Raw genomic sequence first — 18,638 nt, 5'->3', positions numbered from 1 at the left:
TCTCTTTCTATGTTCCTCTTGGTTATAGAATTTGTAACATACATGATAAATGAATATCAGCAACAAGGATTCCTTAATGGTTTTCAAGTTCGCAGTGCAGGTACGCTTATTAGCTATCTACAATTTGAAGATGACCCCCTTATCTTTCTTGATGGTGATATTGGACAAGTTAAAAATCTTGGTACAACCAACTACGATAGGTGAACATTAAATGTTTATAATTGATCTCATAAAATTCTGTGTTTCTTATTTTGGGGAGTGTTTTTAAAGGTTTTATGTATTTATCTATTTAGGATTTCATTTATTTATGCGCACATGGCAAATGATCATACAACTGGCTATTGTTAAACCAGTTTGACTTGGCATTTCCAGGAATGCTAGATCATTTAGTGTTTACCACGACGATTTATCATCTCGAAGATCTAGTGAGATGTGTTAATTATCATCCATGCCAATTGGCGAGTAAACTAACTAGTTCTCGAACATGCGTCACAAACTCTCATGTACATATTGAGCGATTGGATTATTATTAGATTACTTTTCGTTTTCAAGATAGAAATATATTTACAAGGTAATGTGACCAGTTCCACCAAACCGAACATGTGACGTATATTCAGAATTGGATTCTGAGTGAATTTGATTCCCTTTGGATCCGCGTTTTGGATTCCATTGGTTAGAGAATGCAATGGAACCTGATTACATGGAATCCATATTATTTCATTTAAAAATGACTCAATTATACCTTTCTAACAAATATAATTTTTCCGAAAAAAAATGAGGTCTCGTGTCACTTTTTCGATTCAGGAACTCTAAATACACTAGATTTGTGCCCGTGCTACGCACCGGTTTTTATATCTTCTTTTAACTTGGTGAGTCGCGGGGTTTCGTCCCGTCCCGTGGAGATGCATTTTCGATTTGGTGAGTCGCGGGACTTCGTCCCGTCCCGTGGAGGCAATACATTAAATAGGTGGAACAAATATAGGAAATATGTGCAAATTTTATTAAATTTTTCCGTTTTATTTTCACATAAATTGATTTTTTCCTTTTATTTTTGCATAAAATATGGGGGTTCTTTTTTTTCTTTTTTCTTATATGTATTAATTTGGGGAAAAAAATCCTAATATGGTAGGTATTCGACTTTCAAATCGAATTTGGATTTCCATAAAATTCCAAACACGTTAAATTAAGGAATTTTTAAACCAATTATACATTGCCAAGTGTCTTCACCAAAACGCTCGTTTCACAAAACTCAAAAAAGACCTATTTCATATTTCATACTCCCTCCGTTCCATTTTAGATGAGTGTTTAGGGCCATTTTCTTGTTCCACAATACTTGATAGTTTTCATATTTTTCTCACAAAACTACCAACAATACCCTAACATTTTATCTTGGAACTATAAATACACTAATAGCAATTAGTGTTTGGAGACTTTTCTCAAGGGTATAAATATAATTTTTTTATATCTCTCTCCATTTCTTAATTTGCGTGAAAACTCCTAAAACATCATCTAAAGTGGAACGGAGGGAGTATATATATAGTAATTCAATTTTGTTATTCATATTTTGGATTAGCATGACAGTGGAGACTTGAAATTTATCATGAAGATATTGATCAAAAACAATCTTTACCGATCAAAAAAAATAAGGAATTGATCATTGAGGAAAATAAAACAGCGGATTTAGGGGTATTTGACAAATCCATTTCCTAAAACTTCGACTAATTTCTGTCAACCAAACACCTATATTTGTTGTTCAGGAAACAATATCGTGTAATTTAGTTTTACGGAATCCAATTACCGGTAACTAAAGTATCGGTTTTCGAATAATTCCAACCGAACACGCTGTCAGTGTAGATCGAGTTATGCAAAGAGATGAAATTCTGTTATTTATTTGTTTGTATCACAAAGGAACAAGTGGTCATACTCATATAATTCCCTTGATTTTCATCCGGCTTATCCAGTATAGAATTCATCAAAGATAAAATTAAAATTGTTTCTCTTATATATATTGATGATTAGAGGAGAGTCTAAATTCTTCCAATTATTTGAAATATTCATATAAAAGTTCTAGTAAGGGTTATAAGTGTTAGAGAACTGCTCGGTCGAACTCGCATGCGTTGCTATCTCAAGCATGTTTGTCAATGTTAGTGATCAAAACTATAAGTCTTGATTTCTAGTCTATTATAGCTAAGTCTCGGACTAGGATAGAAAGTGTCGTTGAGCTCAAGGACTACATGGCGATTCATCATACAAGTAGAAGAACTACTCAAGGAACCGGTGGAACTTCTCGAAAGAAAGATATGTAAAGACTTGAACTTATCTATCACTCAAAAGTCTATCTACTCTATCTCTTACTTCTTGAGACAAAAAGTCGTATCTATATATATAAACTTTATTATACACATTTGGTATTTCGAGACGAGTATACCTCGCCTATCTATATCTCGAAATATGTGTTGGTAAGCTTTTCGCTTCGATCAAGTTTATCTTTACCTAGTATGTTTCAATCATCTTGAAAATTGCTTTGACGATAAATGGTGTAACAACTGTATAACGTATTCAAAGAATGTTTCAATGATTGGAATGAGAGTTTAGATTACATAACCAATGATGGAAATAAGTATTGTTTTGGAAACACATATGTGCATAAGTCCTATCCCTTGAACCAAAGTTTGCAAACTTTGTTGATCAAGAGAAACCGGAAGAATGACTTGTTGCCAAATCCGTGAACTCAGTCCGCGAACTGCCGAACTTCTCATCCCGAGAAATTCTGCTGGAGTTGACAAACTAGTTGCGTGAGTATAATTCCGCGAACCCAGTCCGTGAACCCAGTCTGCGAACCGGCGGAAGGTCTTTGCCGAGATTTCTGCTGGAGTTTGTAAACTCTGCCCGGTTGCTTAAGTCCGCGAACCTAGTGTGCGAACTTAAGAAGGTTATATATCTGAAGATGATTTCTGAACTTAAACTTATAAAGACTAAGGAATGCAGTATGCAAACCGTGGATATAAAGTTCATGAACCGATTCAAGTGAATCAAATCATCTTCGCTTCAATTATGTCTTGTGTAGTTACATAAGATTTCCTTGCAATTGAACAACTCTCTAACTAGTTCATCTTGAAGTCATTTGAACTATTTATGATGAAGAAGAACATGGTTGATATGAAATGCTCATATGGATAACCTTTGGTTAACTATTGTTGAACCAACAATGTACACGTTTGGGTACGGTTACACAAACCTAGAAGCGTACATGTCAAGCGTGTGTAACAAGATAAGTTTTCGATATAACGGTTGAGAAATATTAGCTTGAATATAAGTCAGGTTTTCATCTAACGGTGGATATTGATTGCTTTGTTACCAAGGGAAAAACCTGATTTGAAAGACTATATAAATGAGACATCTAGCCTTGTGCAAAACTAATCCCCACACCTCACGTGTGATACAAGTTTGCGTGCTAGATTCGTTTCTCCTTTAACCTTTGGTTTTCTTCTTCTAAAACCAGGTTAACGACTTAAAGACTTCATTGGGATTGTGAAGCCAGACCGATACTACTTTTATCGTAGTTGTGTGATCTGATCTTGCATCTTCTATCGTACGAGTACAATCAGATTGATTGGCTTGAGATTAATATCTCCGATATGCAAGATATAAAAAGTAATCCCAAACATCTTCGTCTCATTGTTTGTGATTCCACAACATCTTGTTTCGCTACCATACGATTAAGATTGTAGTGAAGTGATTGATAACTCTAGCTGTTCTTCGGGAATATAAGACCGTATTATCAATTGGTTCCTGTTCACCTTGATTATTATCAAAAGACGGAACAAAACCTTTAGGGTTTATCTGTGGGAGACAAATTGATCCTTTGATAGACTTTTATTTGTGAGACATATTTGTTTATTGTGAAAACCTGCGATTTTGGGTCGTCGCAACTCTTAGTTATGGGTGAGATCAGCTAAGGGAATCAAGTGCGCAGTATCCTGCTGGGATCAGAGGCGTAGGGAGTACAACTGTACCTTGGATCAGTGGGAGACTGATTGGGGTTCAACTATAGTCCATCCCGAAGTTAGCTTGGAGTAGGCTAGTGTCTGTAGCGGCTTAATACAGTGTGTGTTCAATCTGTACTAAGTCCCGGGGTTTTTATGCATTTGCGATTTCCTCGTTAACAAATTTTTTGGTGTCTGTGTTATTTCTATTTCCGTATTATATTTGTTTATATAATTGAAATAATATACAGGTTGTGCGTTTGAATCAATCAATTGAAAATCCGACCGTTGGTTGTTGATTGATATTGATTGATCCTTGGATATTGGTCTTTGGTACCATCCAAGTTATTCCTTGTGTTTGATTAGTGACTCGCTGATTTCTATTAGCTTGAGTAAATCAAAACAAGAGAGAGATATTAACTCCTTGAGATACTTTTAATTATATTGAGTCTGAGTGTTTAGTTGATTCTCTATAAAGTATTTTGGAGTTAGTCCATATAGATTGCTAATAGAAATATTGGGTGGTGTTGTTAGACCCCCGCTTTTTTAAATTGGTATCAGAGCAGGCAAACACATTTAAGACCTTACAAGTCTGTGTTTGTAACGATCTGACTCTATGGACAAGAGTATTATCTCTGATAAACGCGTCGCCAGAAATAAAAGTTCTATCTCGTCAAATTATATTAAAGAGAAAGCCTCTTCAATCTTGAATATAGACGAACCGTGTGTTCTGACGACACAGACTAACATCGACATGTGTGATCCCGATTACCCTTCAAAAGAGAGCTTCTCTGGAAATGAACGGGAGTCAGCTAAAGAGAGTGAATTGATTCTAAATCTTGTTAGAATTCAAGCTGATAGATTTAATCGGTTGAAGCACCATGTCAATACTCTTCTTGGTGTAGTAAGTGATTGCAAATCCAAAGGTAATGCTGAAGATCAGTCTTCGTGCACGACTCTTGAGGCTAGCCTCAAAAAGGATGCCTTGGAAATTGAACATCGCTTAAGTAATCTCTCTATTCAAGGATGCTCAAAGCAATCCAATATGCCAATTACTTCTGACACAACTAAAAGCGGTTCATGCTCGGAAGTAAAAACGGAAGCCCCTTCTAGTAAAACGGATGTGCCTAATCACCATCACTCAAGGATGTTGCACATCAAATGGAGGAAAGAAATCTTCTAACGATGATATTAAGACTGTACTATCTAATTCTGATGATCAGAAAGTATGTCTTGTCTGTGAGACAAAAAGTTCTGTTAAACAAAAGGGAACCTCTAGGTTGAAGAAAAACTCCTTGGTTCAACTTCAACACACCTTAGATTTAATTCTTAAAGGTGTAACTGACATTAATATGACTAAACCAATTTTTTTTCGTACCTACCCTGTGTATGTTACCAGAAAAGTCAGTTCAATGAGTTCCTCGAACACTCAAGACAAACGTCTTAATAAACATCGTCTAAAGGAAGATTGTGTCGCGGTTTCTGGAAATAACATTGTTCCTGTTGAGAAAGGAAGTTCAGAAGAAAGAAGAAAAATTGATGAAATGAGAAATAATATGAAAAAGATAATTGAAGGGTATAAAGAATTCGTCAACATGTTATCTTCCTCCTCAAACCAAAATTCTTCTGGTAAGAACTCAAACTATGTGTTGGATTTTGATGACAATAAGTTTTATGATAATTTCTCACATAAAAAGGAGTCCCTCTCTAGATTCATGAGGAAAAAGAGACTTGACCATAAACACAAATCTCTTGATGAGCTTGTGGCTCATACTTGTGCTAATTAATCACAAGGTTTAAAGAGCTTACTCATAAAAACCCTGTTAAGTAAAATGTGTTAATAATCAGGTATACTTTTGGCATCGGCGTCTGTTGAGTTGAGCTATCTTCTTATCGTCCATAGCTAATCTTTTTTTTGCAGACTTACTGTGCTTAAAGTATTGTTTGTGTCTAAAGTGTCATTTTTCTTTAGGAAGTCTTCGTTTGAATCTTGTTTCTTGCTACAACTATGCTCAAAAGTGCTTTTCCATGTTTTGGAGTCTATCAAGCCTTTTTTTTGTAGCAAAAGTTTGTTTTGGGATTTTATTCTTCTGGGTCATGTTGTACTCGAACAAATACCATTTTTCTGGCACGAGTCAACTGTTTAAGAAAACCCTAGAATCCCTTCCCTTAAATACTTACCTATTGAGTTGTAGAAGTCACGTATGCATACTCTAGGTTAGTTTCTGGGTTGTCAAGAATGTCTTCTTCTTCTTCTTGCTATGGTGATTGAGCAAGAGGTTTCCTGGACAAAGGTCTTGAAGTTGAGTTCAAGGAAAGGAAGAAAATAACCCTTGTAGATGAAGATCATCCTAATGCTTCATGTTATTTTGCCTACATTCATGAGGATGCTGAAAAGGATGATATGATTCCTGCTGAAGTTGATTCATGAATTTCTTAAGTACTCTGGGGAAGCAAAACAAGAGATCATTGTTACTCTGTAAAATCTTGATGCATTGAAAACTGAGTTGGAAAAGGTTATCGCTGACCTTGGTCTCATAAAGTCTTACATCAATGATCTTCGCAAAGAGAATCACCTCTCTGATGCTGCAATGAATGCTTTTGTTCACAAGCTCAAAGATGCATTATCTCATGAAGATTCTGAACCGTCCATTTTATATTAGTTCGTGTTCGGAATAGCACTAGAGTCGGTTTTCCTTTAGCTTGTTTTATTTGTTGCCTAGTATGTCTTCTTTTTGATTTAATTGGAAGAATAACTAGTGCTTTGAATAACAATGATTGTGACTACACATAGCTATTATAATTCATCTTCTTGTCTTTTTTTTAGGTTGATTGGTATTAAATTCTGAAAATATTTGGATGATGATGTTTTGCAGTATTAATCTTTATGATTTGATATATTGCAATTTGTTAATACCGACCAAAAACGACTTTACTTTTGACAAAGTATGGGACAAACATAGTTAACGGACGTAAACACCAATATCCCACTGGTAAAAGAATGAATTGACTTTTGACATATACAAAAGTTAAGCCTATATTGTCATTTATTTGATGGAAGATAGGTTAAAATTTTTTTTTCAAGGATTATGTCTATTATTATCGTTATGCAAATAATAATGGAAAGTAGAATGAATCCTTGTGTATTCCGCAATATTGATCATCCCTGATCCATATTTTATGTAATACTGTGAGGCTCCGTAATGTGTCTTATGTTGAGCACGATACAACAAAGTTGATTATTGTTGGCTTTGTTGGTTGTTCCGTAAGTTACTTTATGTTGAGCATTGTGCAACTAAATTAATCATCTTGTTTGATTATTTAGTTATTGCTCCGTAAGTTTTCTTATGTCGAGCAAAACAAATGACAATTAAATTGATTACTCCTGTAATTAGTTTGGTTGTGTATTCCAATTAGATTAATTATGGGTTCTCTTGTAATTAATCTAGTTGATTATTTTGTATCTCCATATGTTCTCTTATGTTGAGCACAATCAATTGAATTGATCACTTTTTGTGTTTAATTTTGATTGTATATTCCGATTAAATTAATCATGGGTTTACTTGTGATTAATTTGATTGAGTTTTTGGATATAGAAAATCATTCTTATGGTTTTTGGTGTCCAATAAAAATCCTTCTTTTCTTTCGAAATTAAGGTCGCTCTTGTTGTTCTTTCGGGAATGCCATCTAATGGGGGAGAGTTCTTTTGAACTTGTGCTTAATGGTCATATCTTGAGGGGTGTGCGGATGTGGAATTTTAGAGGGGTTATCTTGTATATTTAAACTCCTTGATGAAGGCTATTAGATTCGGCTATATGATTGCATCTAAATTAGATGGTATGTATTCTTTTTCTTTTTGTCATGAAATGTCTCTTCGGAAATTTCATTATGATCCCGTTCTTGTACCTTTGCCAATTTTATTGACAAAAAGGGGGAGAATTAATATGTAGTTCATACTACAAATACATATGGTTTTCGGATCATTGTGTAAGGGGGAGTGGTTTCCATGTGAGATGGAGTATTGACTAAGGGGGAGTGATACATATCACCATAGTATTATTGTTGAAGTTGTGATGCAATTGGACTTTGACACTGTGTAATACTACTATGACACTGTATAATAATGATCGAGACCGATGCTTTCTCATTGTTATAGCTACGAATCTTCAACAACGGTGATGCTAAACTTACAACCTTTGGGATCATTGGAGTACTTGGACGTGACGAAGATTTCGATGAATGTTGAAGATTAGACATGTGGAATAGGAGATACTAAAGTTTCTTACCTTTTTTGTATTCTCTATGTATTAATAGTTTTGTCACTAAAATTGACAAAGGGGGGATTGTTAGAGCATTGCTCGATCGAACTCGCATGCATTGCTATCTCAAGCATGTTTGTCAATGTTAGTGATCAAAGCTATAAGTCTTGATTTCTAGTCTATTATAGCTAAGTCGCGGACTAGGATAGAAAGTGTAATTGAGCTCAAGGACTTCATGGAGATTCATCATACAAGTAGAAGAACTACTCAAGGAACCGGTGGAACTTCTCGACAAAAAGGTATGTGAAGACTAGAACTTATCTATCACTCAAAACTATATCTATTCTATCTCATACTTCTTGAGACAAAAAGTCGTATGCTATATATATAGACTTTATTATACACATTTGGTATTTCGAGCCGAGTATACCTCGCCTATCTATATCTCGAAATATGTGTTGGTAAGATTTTCGCTTCGATCAAGTTTATCTTTACCTAGTATGTTTCAATCATCTCGAAAATTGCTTTGACGAGAAATGGTGTAGCAACTATATAACGTCCTCTAAGAATGTTTCAATGATTGGAATGAGAGTTTAGATTACATAACCAACGATGGACATAAGTATTGTTGTGGAAACACATATGTGCATAAGTCCGCGAACTGCCGAACTTCTCATCCCGAGAAATTCTGCTGGAGTTGACAAACTAGTTGAGTGAGTACCAGTCCCGAACCCAGTCCGCGAACCCGCGGAAGGTCTTTGCCGAGATTTTATGCTGGAGTTTGTAAACTATGCTCAGTTACTTAAGTCCGCGAACCTAGTGTGCGAACTTAAGAAGGTTATATATCTGAAGATGGTTCCTGTTCACCTTGATCATTATCAAAAGACGGAACAAAACCTTTAGGGTTTATCTGTGGGAGACAAATTGATCCTTTGATAGACCTGTCTGTGTGAGAAATATTTGTTTATTGTGAAAGCCTGCTATTTTGGGTTGTAGCAACTCTTAGTTATGGGTGAGATCAGCTAAGGGAATCAAGTGCGCAGTATCCTTCTGGGATCAGATGCGTAGGGAGTACAACTGTACCTTGGATCAGTGGGAGACTGATTGGGGTTCAACTACAGTCCAGTCCGAATTTAGCTTGGAGTAGGCTAGTGTCTATAGAGGCTTAATACAGTGTGTCCTCAATCTGGACTAGGTCCCGGGGCTTTTCTGCATTTGCGGTTTCCTCGTTAACAAAATTTCTGGTGTCTGTGTCATTTCTATTTCTGCATTATATTTGTTTATATAATTGAAATAATACAGGTTGTGCATTTGAATCAATCAATTGGAAATCCGACCATTGGTTTTTGATTGATATTGATTGATCCTTGGATATTGATCTTTGGTATCATCCAAGTTATTCCTTGTGTTTGATTAATGACTCGCTGATTTCTATTATCTTGAGTAAATCAAAACAAGAGAGAGATATTAACTCCTTGAGATACTTTTAATTAGATTGAGTTTGACTGTCTAGTTGATTCTCTATAAAGTATTTCGGAGTTAGTCCATACAGATTACTAAGCGAAATATTGGGTGGTGTTGTTAGACCCCCGCTTTTTCAATAACGTGTCTAGAATGTTTGGTTTTCTTCGATATGAAAACTGAATTATCATTGAGATTTAAAATGAAACAATTATGAGGCATCCAAAATCTTGATAGTATATCTAGCCCGTTCATACTCCAAGAAATGAAACAATTATTAACAAACAAAAAAAAAATAACGCAACTTTTATTGTCTTCGCCTTAAAAGTCTAACAAAACAATCATCAAAAATAGAATAATAAAAAAAAAATGAGTTACTAGTCTCAACATGAAATAGAACTTGAGGTAAAGCTTTCATGCATAAGAATAAACTTATTAGGAAACAATTTCATGTTTGATATGTTTGGTAAGAACAACAAAACTAAGTGGTACTTTTTTATTAAGAGATCACATGACACCAAGTGTCAAAAAGAACAACAAAGAGAAGACTTAGGATTTTCTATTTCATTAGATTTTTAATTATCTCTTAAAAATAAAGATGTTATTATTGAGTTATTTCTCATTTTTGGAATTCATTATAGTAAAATCTAGGTTTTTTTCTCTTTCAAATATGAGTCGAATAAACAACCAATAACAAAGTCGGGAATATGCGCCCCGATTTTTAAGAGTGCACAAATTTTACGTTCTAGTTTATATGACTCTTTCATATATTGTTCCAGAAAAATATTATATTTTTATTTCATATTAACTGTGTGTTTAAGACACTGTATTTCAAAAAAATATGACAGCTTTAGTTAAAGTTTTGTTTGTTCAAATTACCTTCAGTTATGGATCTGTTTTTTTATATAGTAGTATGGTGTCAAGTGTTAAAAGGATATGGTTCCTCAAAGAAAAGTGGAAATATGGATGATAAAACTTGGGGAATACACAAATGACAGGAGAAAAGTACAAAACTGTATCTAGAGATTTCGATGCTTCTCACCAACCTATTAGCCAACAGAAGAATCCGCCCCCAACTAATGAAGAGTCACATGATAAACAACGTCTACCTGGTGACTTTGATAAAGTGTCAAAGAAAAAGATAAAGATCAGTTCACCTAATCACTTAAGCGGACGAAGTTGATTAAGTTAGTCTTGAATAATAAGGTAATCTTATTCCCAGTCACTTTTAGTTTTATTTGAGTAAAACGATACAACTTTGAGCTAATGTTAGTTTTTCTTTTTCTCTGTATTTTACAACGACCTACTCTTTTTACAAGAATAAAGAGGAATTACAAAGTGGTGTTCTAAACACATTGATAGACGGGAAACATTGATGAGAAAACTAAGTGGTAAATTCATAGAAAGGGAATGAGCTAGCTACAAACTAGTGAGATCTGCTGCTACGAACATTCACATTGTTCGATGCAATTTCCCTTGCATCACTTCCTTTCTGAATTTTATTCCAGGCAGTATCCAAGTCCTTCACTTCAGATTCAACCGGGTTTGGGGTATCGTCGACTCCTTTACCATCTTCCATTATTGTCAATGGCGTGTAACAATAAAATCAAAATTTTACAAAACGATTTTCAAAGAGAAAAAAGAAGTTTGGAATAAATGTTTAAAAGAAGTTTACATTTTTGGCTCAGCAACCAAGTCCCAAATTTATTCCATGTACACTTTCAGCACGTTGACATAAATGTGTGTCGATGTATGTTTCCGACCTTTCCTTGTATCTTTTGAAAAGCATCTCAAGAGTCCTATATATGACTCCTCCGACGATCACAGGACCCTCCATCGTATAGGCTTGGTTGCCGAGTTGTCAAATAACTATTTTTTTAAAAGTTGTTATTGAAACTTTGCAATCTTATTGTAGTGGTTTGAGAAGATGTGTTAAGGCATGATGATCATACTGCTCATCTCTAGTATAAAGTTCAACAATTTAGTTTTAGTTCTCCATGTTTCCACAAGTGATCTCTTATATAAAGTTCAACAATTTAGTTTTAGTTCTTCATGTTTCCACAAGTAAATTCTCATCATATATTGATATGAGAAATCTATCTACAAATATCTAACAACGTTTTTGATTCGATGAAGAATTAGCTTCCCATGAAACAAAAGTATGTTATTATACAACATTGCTATAACTCTTCAGAATTGGTCTTATTATTAAAAACTTTCACAAGGTTAGAAGACTCAAAATCGTGGATGTAAAATTGCTCTTCCCTACGAGGTTCGGGGACTCAGTTTTTCATACACATTTCCTATCTCTTAGTGTTAATGAAAATTATCATTCCTGACAAAATTAATTTTTTTTATCTTTTTAATAAATTGCACAATTTTGAGCTTTTTTTTAAGCATGTAATTTTAAGTTAAGATTGATGCCTACCACTAAATCGAAACCATGGTGTGAAACACAAACAAAAGTCATGGATTGTTGTATCTGCCGGCACAGGCTCATATCTTCCTTATCGTATGTTTTCTTGTTGACAATGAACCAAGATCCTTAGATTATCTATATACCCGGCTAGTAGATATCTATCCAGTGTTACATACCTTATCTGTGTCGTAATGATGTGTATCCGTCAATACGTACGGATACCGCCTCATACAAACAAATACAAAATACAAATGATATATCCGTCCGACATCGTCCAATGCTCAAAATTTTGTACTGATTTGACTTTCTTTCAAAAATTATTACTAATGTAAACACGAATAAATTAAAATAACAAAATTTCGTACACCTCCACTAATATATTTGGCATATGTTTTATACTCCCGCCGTCCTTAATATATAGGCGGATAAGTTGAAATCTCTAATAATAAGAAATTGTATGGTTTTTTTATAATTGCATGTTTTCCTGTTTTTACCCTTTGTCTTATCCTCAATACAATTTCCCATATAACATAAATAAGGGTGTATATGTCAAAAAGCATCTTAGAATCAGAATTCCGCCCATTTAGTGGGACTAAAAAACTTTAATATTTTTCCTTTATAATAGGGAAGAAGGAGGACATTGGAAATATTTGTGAAGAGCAAAGTCAACAATCTATCAGTTGTCGGGTATCTGATTTCTACAAATAATCTCTATAAATTGGATATTAACTAAAAGAGCAAAGTCAGTCATTTACTAGTTATTCAAATTTTAAAAGTTAACTTGAACTTGAGTATATTTTTACCTAATTTTTATGACTAGTGGAGATAATGAATTATGCTTTGATCGTTCTCGGACCCTGATGAATATTATAGTATGGTCGCACTTTTCTTTTCACAGATCTCAATTACTGTTTTTGTGATGCTCATATTTTGAAGGGTAATGAATTGTGAACATGCAACAATGTCAATGTTTTGGCTCTGGTGTTTATGGGTTAAAATCGTTTCTGCTGATTTTGGTAATTTCGGTGAGTGGGTGAGAAACAAATCTAAACCCTAAACAAATGTACTGCACGGGAGTACTTTAGATTCGAGAGATCAATCTATACAAATCTGGCCTAAACCAAGAAATGGTCGTTCCGGATTTGCTTCGGTCACAAAGAGGAGGAGAAGGGCTGGTTTAGGGAGGGAAGCGAAGAGAGTGTTGAGACCAGAACGGTTCTGGAAGAGTAGTACTTGACTTGTATCAGAAGGTGAAAGCTTTGAGAAAGATATCAAAGTTGCCTTTCTGAGTGTTGTATTTCTCCCTGACCAAAAACTTGTGTTTTGGTGGAAACAGGTGAAACCTATTTATACAAGTCCAAGTGAAACGTACTCTGGCCTCGTAAGAAAAGAAACGAATGAGTTAAATGGGAAGAGGTGGTAACGCTTGGTATTGATGGAATTTGATGGAATTGATGCTCCATAATGAAAGAGAGTTTCACCATTACTTCCTGTATTTACTAACCATTTTACTCTTAATACACCGTCTTGAAACGGGCATTTGTGTATGCCGCACGCTGTAAACCGCCAAACCAAAACCCTAAAAAGCATCCCCCAGTTTGTGACATGTATTCATGTCTCGAGTGCTTTCGTGGAAAACATGTAGCATGTCGCTTGTGTTTGATAAGATTAGCTTGAGAGACATGCCGGCTCAGTGGCGACCTTCGACGGTCGAGATTTTGTATCTTAAGAGGAATCGTGGCCTTTGATGTAGGCGCGACATGCCAAAGTGCAAGCACTAGTGAAAAATGGATTTTTAACCACTTCATGGGATTCATAAAAACCACTGTTACTGGATGTAACCAATGGTGTTGTGAGCCACAGTAGTTTTACTAAAACTTTCCTCTGAAACATTTGTTTTCTTAGAGGGTATTTCCGTAAAAATACATAGCTCCCTAATAGCTTCTATCGGACTTGAAAAACGTCTGCAAGAGAAAGCAACTTCTATAATCCTCTCTTTTTACCTCTTTGAGTTATCTCTATCTCGGTCTGCACTTCTTCTGCTTCCTTCACTTATCTCTCACCACCTATCTCTCACAACTTAATCACTCTCTATCTTTTGTCGATTTTTTCTTAATCACAACAGTAAGTCGCTTGTGAATCAGTATTAGGTGCTCCTTTTCTTCTTCTTCAAAGAGATCCATCACAAATAAAATTCTTAGACCTATAGTTTTGAGATTTCTCTCAACCTATTTCTCTTAACCGAATCAGTATGAAGAAATCTAAGGTTTCTAAGGTTCTTAAAGAGATTTTTGGGAAAGAATTACATATGGGTATTATTGAATTTCTTTTTTTGATTCTCAGATTTGGGTTTTAGGGTTTCTGATGCTGATAAGTTGATGTTTTTTCAGTTTGGTTGGTGATGAAAAGGGTTTTGAATTAACGGCTTAATTAAACAACTTGAAATAACTTCTAAGGTTACAAAAACTTCCTCTGATTTCAATTTCTCAAATTAGGGTTTTTAATTTTAACATGTTTTTCTTATTTGGATTTCAAATTCGTAGATTTGGGCATTTTTATTGATTTTAATTGTGTATGTAGTTAGTAGACATTCAATTTTGGTATCGGTTTTCATTTTTTTCTCCTCTTTTTCAGTTCTAGGTTTTCTTGAATGGATAAAAGTTGTGCTTGAATGGGGTTTTCCGGAAATTTTATTTGTATGTTGTTGTTGTCGTGGTGGTGTTTCTTGTTAGGTGCTTGTTCTTCTCACTACATCAGTTTGTGTTGCTGGATTTTTATCAGCCTGCTGACTTTTGGATTGCTCTTCTAGGCAACGAGAACCACCTGTGGAGGACATCTGTTTCTTGCATCATTGAATTTAAGGTCTAATTAACTTCTATTTTGTTTTGCATTTGGTTTGGTGCTTGCGAGGTATCCCCTAACATGAAACTGTTTTGGATGTTTCAGCACATGCAGAGGTAGTAATGTGTGATCTTGGACTAAGTTCAGAGCTGAAGGTGGCATGTAATTCTGCACTAACGAAAGTTGCAGGGTGAGTGTAGACTCTGTTGGCCATGTTCGTATAGACTTCTTTGGTGATTTATGTAGAAATTTGGTGTTTCGGATAATGGTGCGTTACAATTGATGTAACTATCTGAAGTTGTTTAAATTACTGTGTCCTAGCTCTGAAGCAAGTATGTTGCACTTGCAGTTACAAGAAGTAACTGTAGTATATTGGTGTTGCTTACTGTGGTAAACTGTATGACAGCTAATTGAATAATCTTACTTGTTTGTAGATTAAGAGAATCAATCTTATACGCACTCCAAAAAATCTGGGCTTATCAAGGTAAATCAATGTATTTTTGTCTTAAGTGAGCTTATCTACTTGAGTTTTGCTGTGATATACAAATCATTTGGAAGATTGAAATCTTGTGCAGATTGACAGTATACTTTATTTATAGCCATGTAGTTTTACAACTATGGTTTCATCCCACGTATTTTCTGTGAGGATGCCGATCCTATGGATATGCTTATGACATGCAGGTACGGTGTATGATTCTCATATCTTGTCACCACCTCTCCTGTTTTGAGGACCTAATAATTTTAATTAAGCAATTAAGTTTGTAATATTTTGCTTCTTTTGTATGCAAGATACTTGGTGCATCCGCCAAAGTTTCTCCAAAGCCTAAAGTCTCTTTAACCGAAAAGTAATATATCAGTAATAGACTAAGTGTGTAAGTTCAGTGATTTTTGATAAGCTAACTGCTCATTCATGTAATTTAGATGCCACTATTATTGTTACTCTAGGATTTGATGGTCTCAGCCTTGTAAGCATTACATTCTCTTGATAATTTTTTACAAGGGGCTAGAAATATGCAAAATGCTTCTAAGGAAGCAAATGAAGAGCATCACCAACCATTATCTGTGACGATCTATGTATCATACCATGAACCCTATTTTTCATTATGCCCTGTACCAATTCTATATGAGTAGCATGTTATAATTTCTATTTTGTTGCTGATTAACAGTACAAGCTAGAATTAAGCATCATCCTTTTTCTTCTTTTGTATGCAGGATAGTTGGTGCACTCGCCAAAGTTTCTCCAAATCCTGAAGTCTCTCTGACCCAAAACTAATATTCCAGTAATAAACTATGTTTGCAAGTTTAATTAATGACTTTTGATAAGCTAACTTCTCATTCTTGTAATTTAGATGCCAGTATTATTCTAACTTCGGGATTTGATGGTCTCAGCCTTCTAAGCATTAAATTCTGTTGATAATGTTTTACAGGGGGCTAGGAATATGTGAAATTCTTCTAAGGAAGCAGATCAATAGCAGCACAAACCATCTCCTGTGGTTTTCTTTGTATCATCTCATGCACCCTGTTTGATTGGTAACCAGCTCCACATAGTGAATTACTTTTCTGTTATGTTTAGGTACCGGGTAGATTTGCTTCTTCTTATAAAGTATGTATGGTTATGATAAGTTCCGTTTTATGTGGGAATGCTAGTGACCAAAATAAACAATTCAATGGGGCAGGGTTAGTGGACTTCAAAATTTTACTGAAATAGTCTTTCTTGACAGCATGTTTAACCTTAGTTTCCTTTCTTACGAAGCCTTATCACAACATCTTAGGATGGTTTACCTAACTAAAAAATCCTAGGATTGGTTTACTTCTGAATATTTATCCTTCGCTAAGCCTATTTGACCTTGCAGGAAGCATGTTCTATTTGGAGGTGCTCGACGTGTGAATTTGCTGAAAGACTTTGTAGTTGACAGTAGTACCCATATTTAAATGGATCAAAATAGGTTTATGTGAATCCTTTTTTTTGCATGTCCTTCTAATGGTTTATAAAGACCAGTAATTGATTGCTTTATAGTTTAAACCCCAGTACTTAGTAAGATAAATTACTGAGGTTTCTTTATTGATTTTCAGGTTACAGAAAACAAGTTTTACCAATATATCTTAAGGTTGTCAAAAATTCCTAATCTAATAGCTGGCTCAAGTAAGGTAAATTTCTCCCCAAAATATATCTAGTACTAAATGTATATCTTAATTTTTGTCTTCATGAGTTTGAGAATGGAAAAAGTATTCCCCAGTTCATGATTTCAAAGTGATGGCATATACTGGACTATTGGATATTTGAAATAATGTCGAATCATATTATCTTTAGTACCCCTTGGCATCGAGTACAGCCTATATGTCTCTCACTCTTCATGATGCTATGTTGAGTATTCTTCTGAGCTAGTTCATAGTGTCGAGCCATGTTGCTCGCTGTTTATTAACATAAATTTATGTTAGTCAAATACGCTCTCTAGAGTTATGTTCTGCGGAGTTCATCTTATTGTCAATTTAAATGCATGGCAATAAATTTCTTGATAAAGATTCTTTTTTTTTTTTTGTGAATGTGGATTTTTAATCTTCTTTTTGATCGATTACTAATATAAGTTCTCTTCTTTGTAGGTGAACTCATTGGTGCAGATATTTCTAAATGATCAAACTACTGATATGTTGTGAAATAGAAACTTATTATCATTCGGAAACACCTTATTTAACAAGTATCCAGGTATTGCAGTTCTATTCTTCATGTGCTTGTTTGAGTTCTTTTTCTCGTCTCTTTTTCATTTTGCGGCTGTTAGTTGAAATAGTCTTGGGTTTTATTTGTAGCTTAAGGATAGAATGATAGACATGAATTGGGCTAGTTTGTCAGGCAGTGATGTCTTGTTAATTGGTAATAAGCTGCTAACTTGTATGGAAGATTCTGTAGTTGGTTTATTAAGTTTGTAGGAGGAATATCTACAGGTTGAACTTATTTTTCCTTAATGTTGAAATTTTCAGATTTGGAAGATTGTAAAAGTTGTAATTGAGAAGTCATTTTCATACAAATTTAGTTTAAAGTCGTTATCAATTGAATCTTGTAAAATTCAGTTCCGGACTCATTTTTAATCCAATATAACTGATTCAGGTTAAGCTTCAGCTGAATCAGGTTTAGATTCAGCTGAATCAAATCCTATTTTTTTATAATATATAATCAAAATAAACTACTGTGTCTATCAGAGTTAATAGTTACACTGTGAAAAGCAGTTATTTTTTTTAAAGAATTCAACGTTTGTGAGGTACAATCATTTTGGAAAAAACCACTTCTAAATTAGAGCTGATGGACACAGTCGTTTTGAACGATATTACCTCTTGTCTTAGCAGTGGTTTAAATTCCATTTTCCACTAGTGAAGGGTTGCATGGCATGTGCCAATGGCATGTGTGTCATGCCTTGGCCTTGGTTTGCACGGCTTGGCATGCCAGGTTGCAAGCGTTGCTTGGAATGTGCCAATGGCGCGTGCGACGACTTTGGCCTTGGTTTGCACAGCTTGGCATGCCAGGTTGCAAGCGTTGCTTGGCATGTTCCAATGGTGCGTGTGGGGGCTTTGGCCTTGGTTTGTACGGCTTGGCATGCCAGGTTGGAAGCGTTGCTTGGCATGTGCCAATGGCGCGTGTGGCGACTTTGGCCTTGGTTTGCACGGCTTGGCAGCCGGGTT

The 18,638-nt window shown here is 35.0% G+C and overlaps 1 long non-coding RNA gene across 18 annotated transcripts; it reads left to right on the top strand.

Annotated features, from left to right (window-relative positions):
- The first annotated feature begins 14,126 nt into the window (after positions 1-14,126).
- Positions 14,127-18,130, top strand: LOC113340504. Of its 18 annotated transcripts, none has more exons than XR_003355534.1 (12): positions 14,134-14,437; positions 14,516-14,581; positions 14,760-14,857; positions 14,935-14,987; positions 15,072-15,156; positions 15,401-15,450; positions 15,542-15,647; positions 15,756-15,838; positions 16,179-16,246; positions 16,394-16,496; positions 17,040-17,114; positions 17,568-18,130. It is a non-coding gene; the product is annotated as an uncharacterized LOC113340504 (long non-coding RNA). The 18 variants fall into 18 exon arrangements; XR_003355529.1 differs by adding an exon at positions 16,820-16,912 and having other exon boundaries at positions 14,760-14,987; XR_003355540.1 differs by lacking the exon at positions 14,760-14,857 and having other exon boundaries at positions 14,134-14,249.
- Positions 18,131-18,638: the final 508 nt, after the last annotated feature.

This window comes from Papaver somniferum, unplaced genomic scaffold, assembly GCF_003573695.1.
Source record: "Papaver somniferum cultivar HN1 unplaced genomic scaffold, ASM357369v1 unplaced-scaffold_22, whole genome shotgun sequence".
Classification (NCBI taxonomy): domain Eukaryota; kingdom Viridiplantae; phylum Streptophyta; class Magnoliopsida; order Ranunculales; family Papaveraceae; genus Papaver; species Papaver somniferum.
Note: the sequence above shows the minus strand (reverse complement) of the source record. Positions and strands in the feature narration are given on the sequence as shown.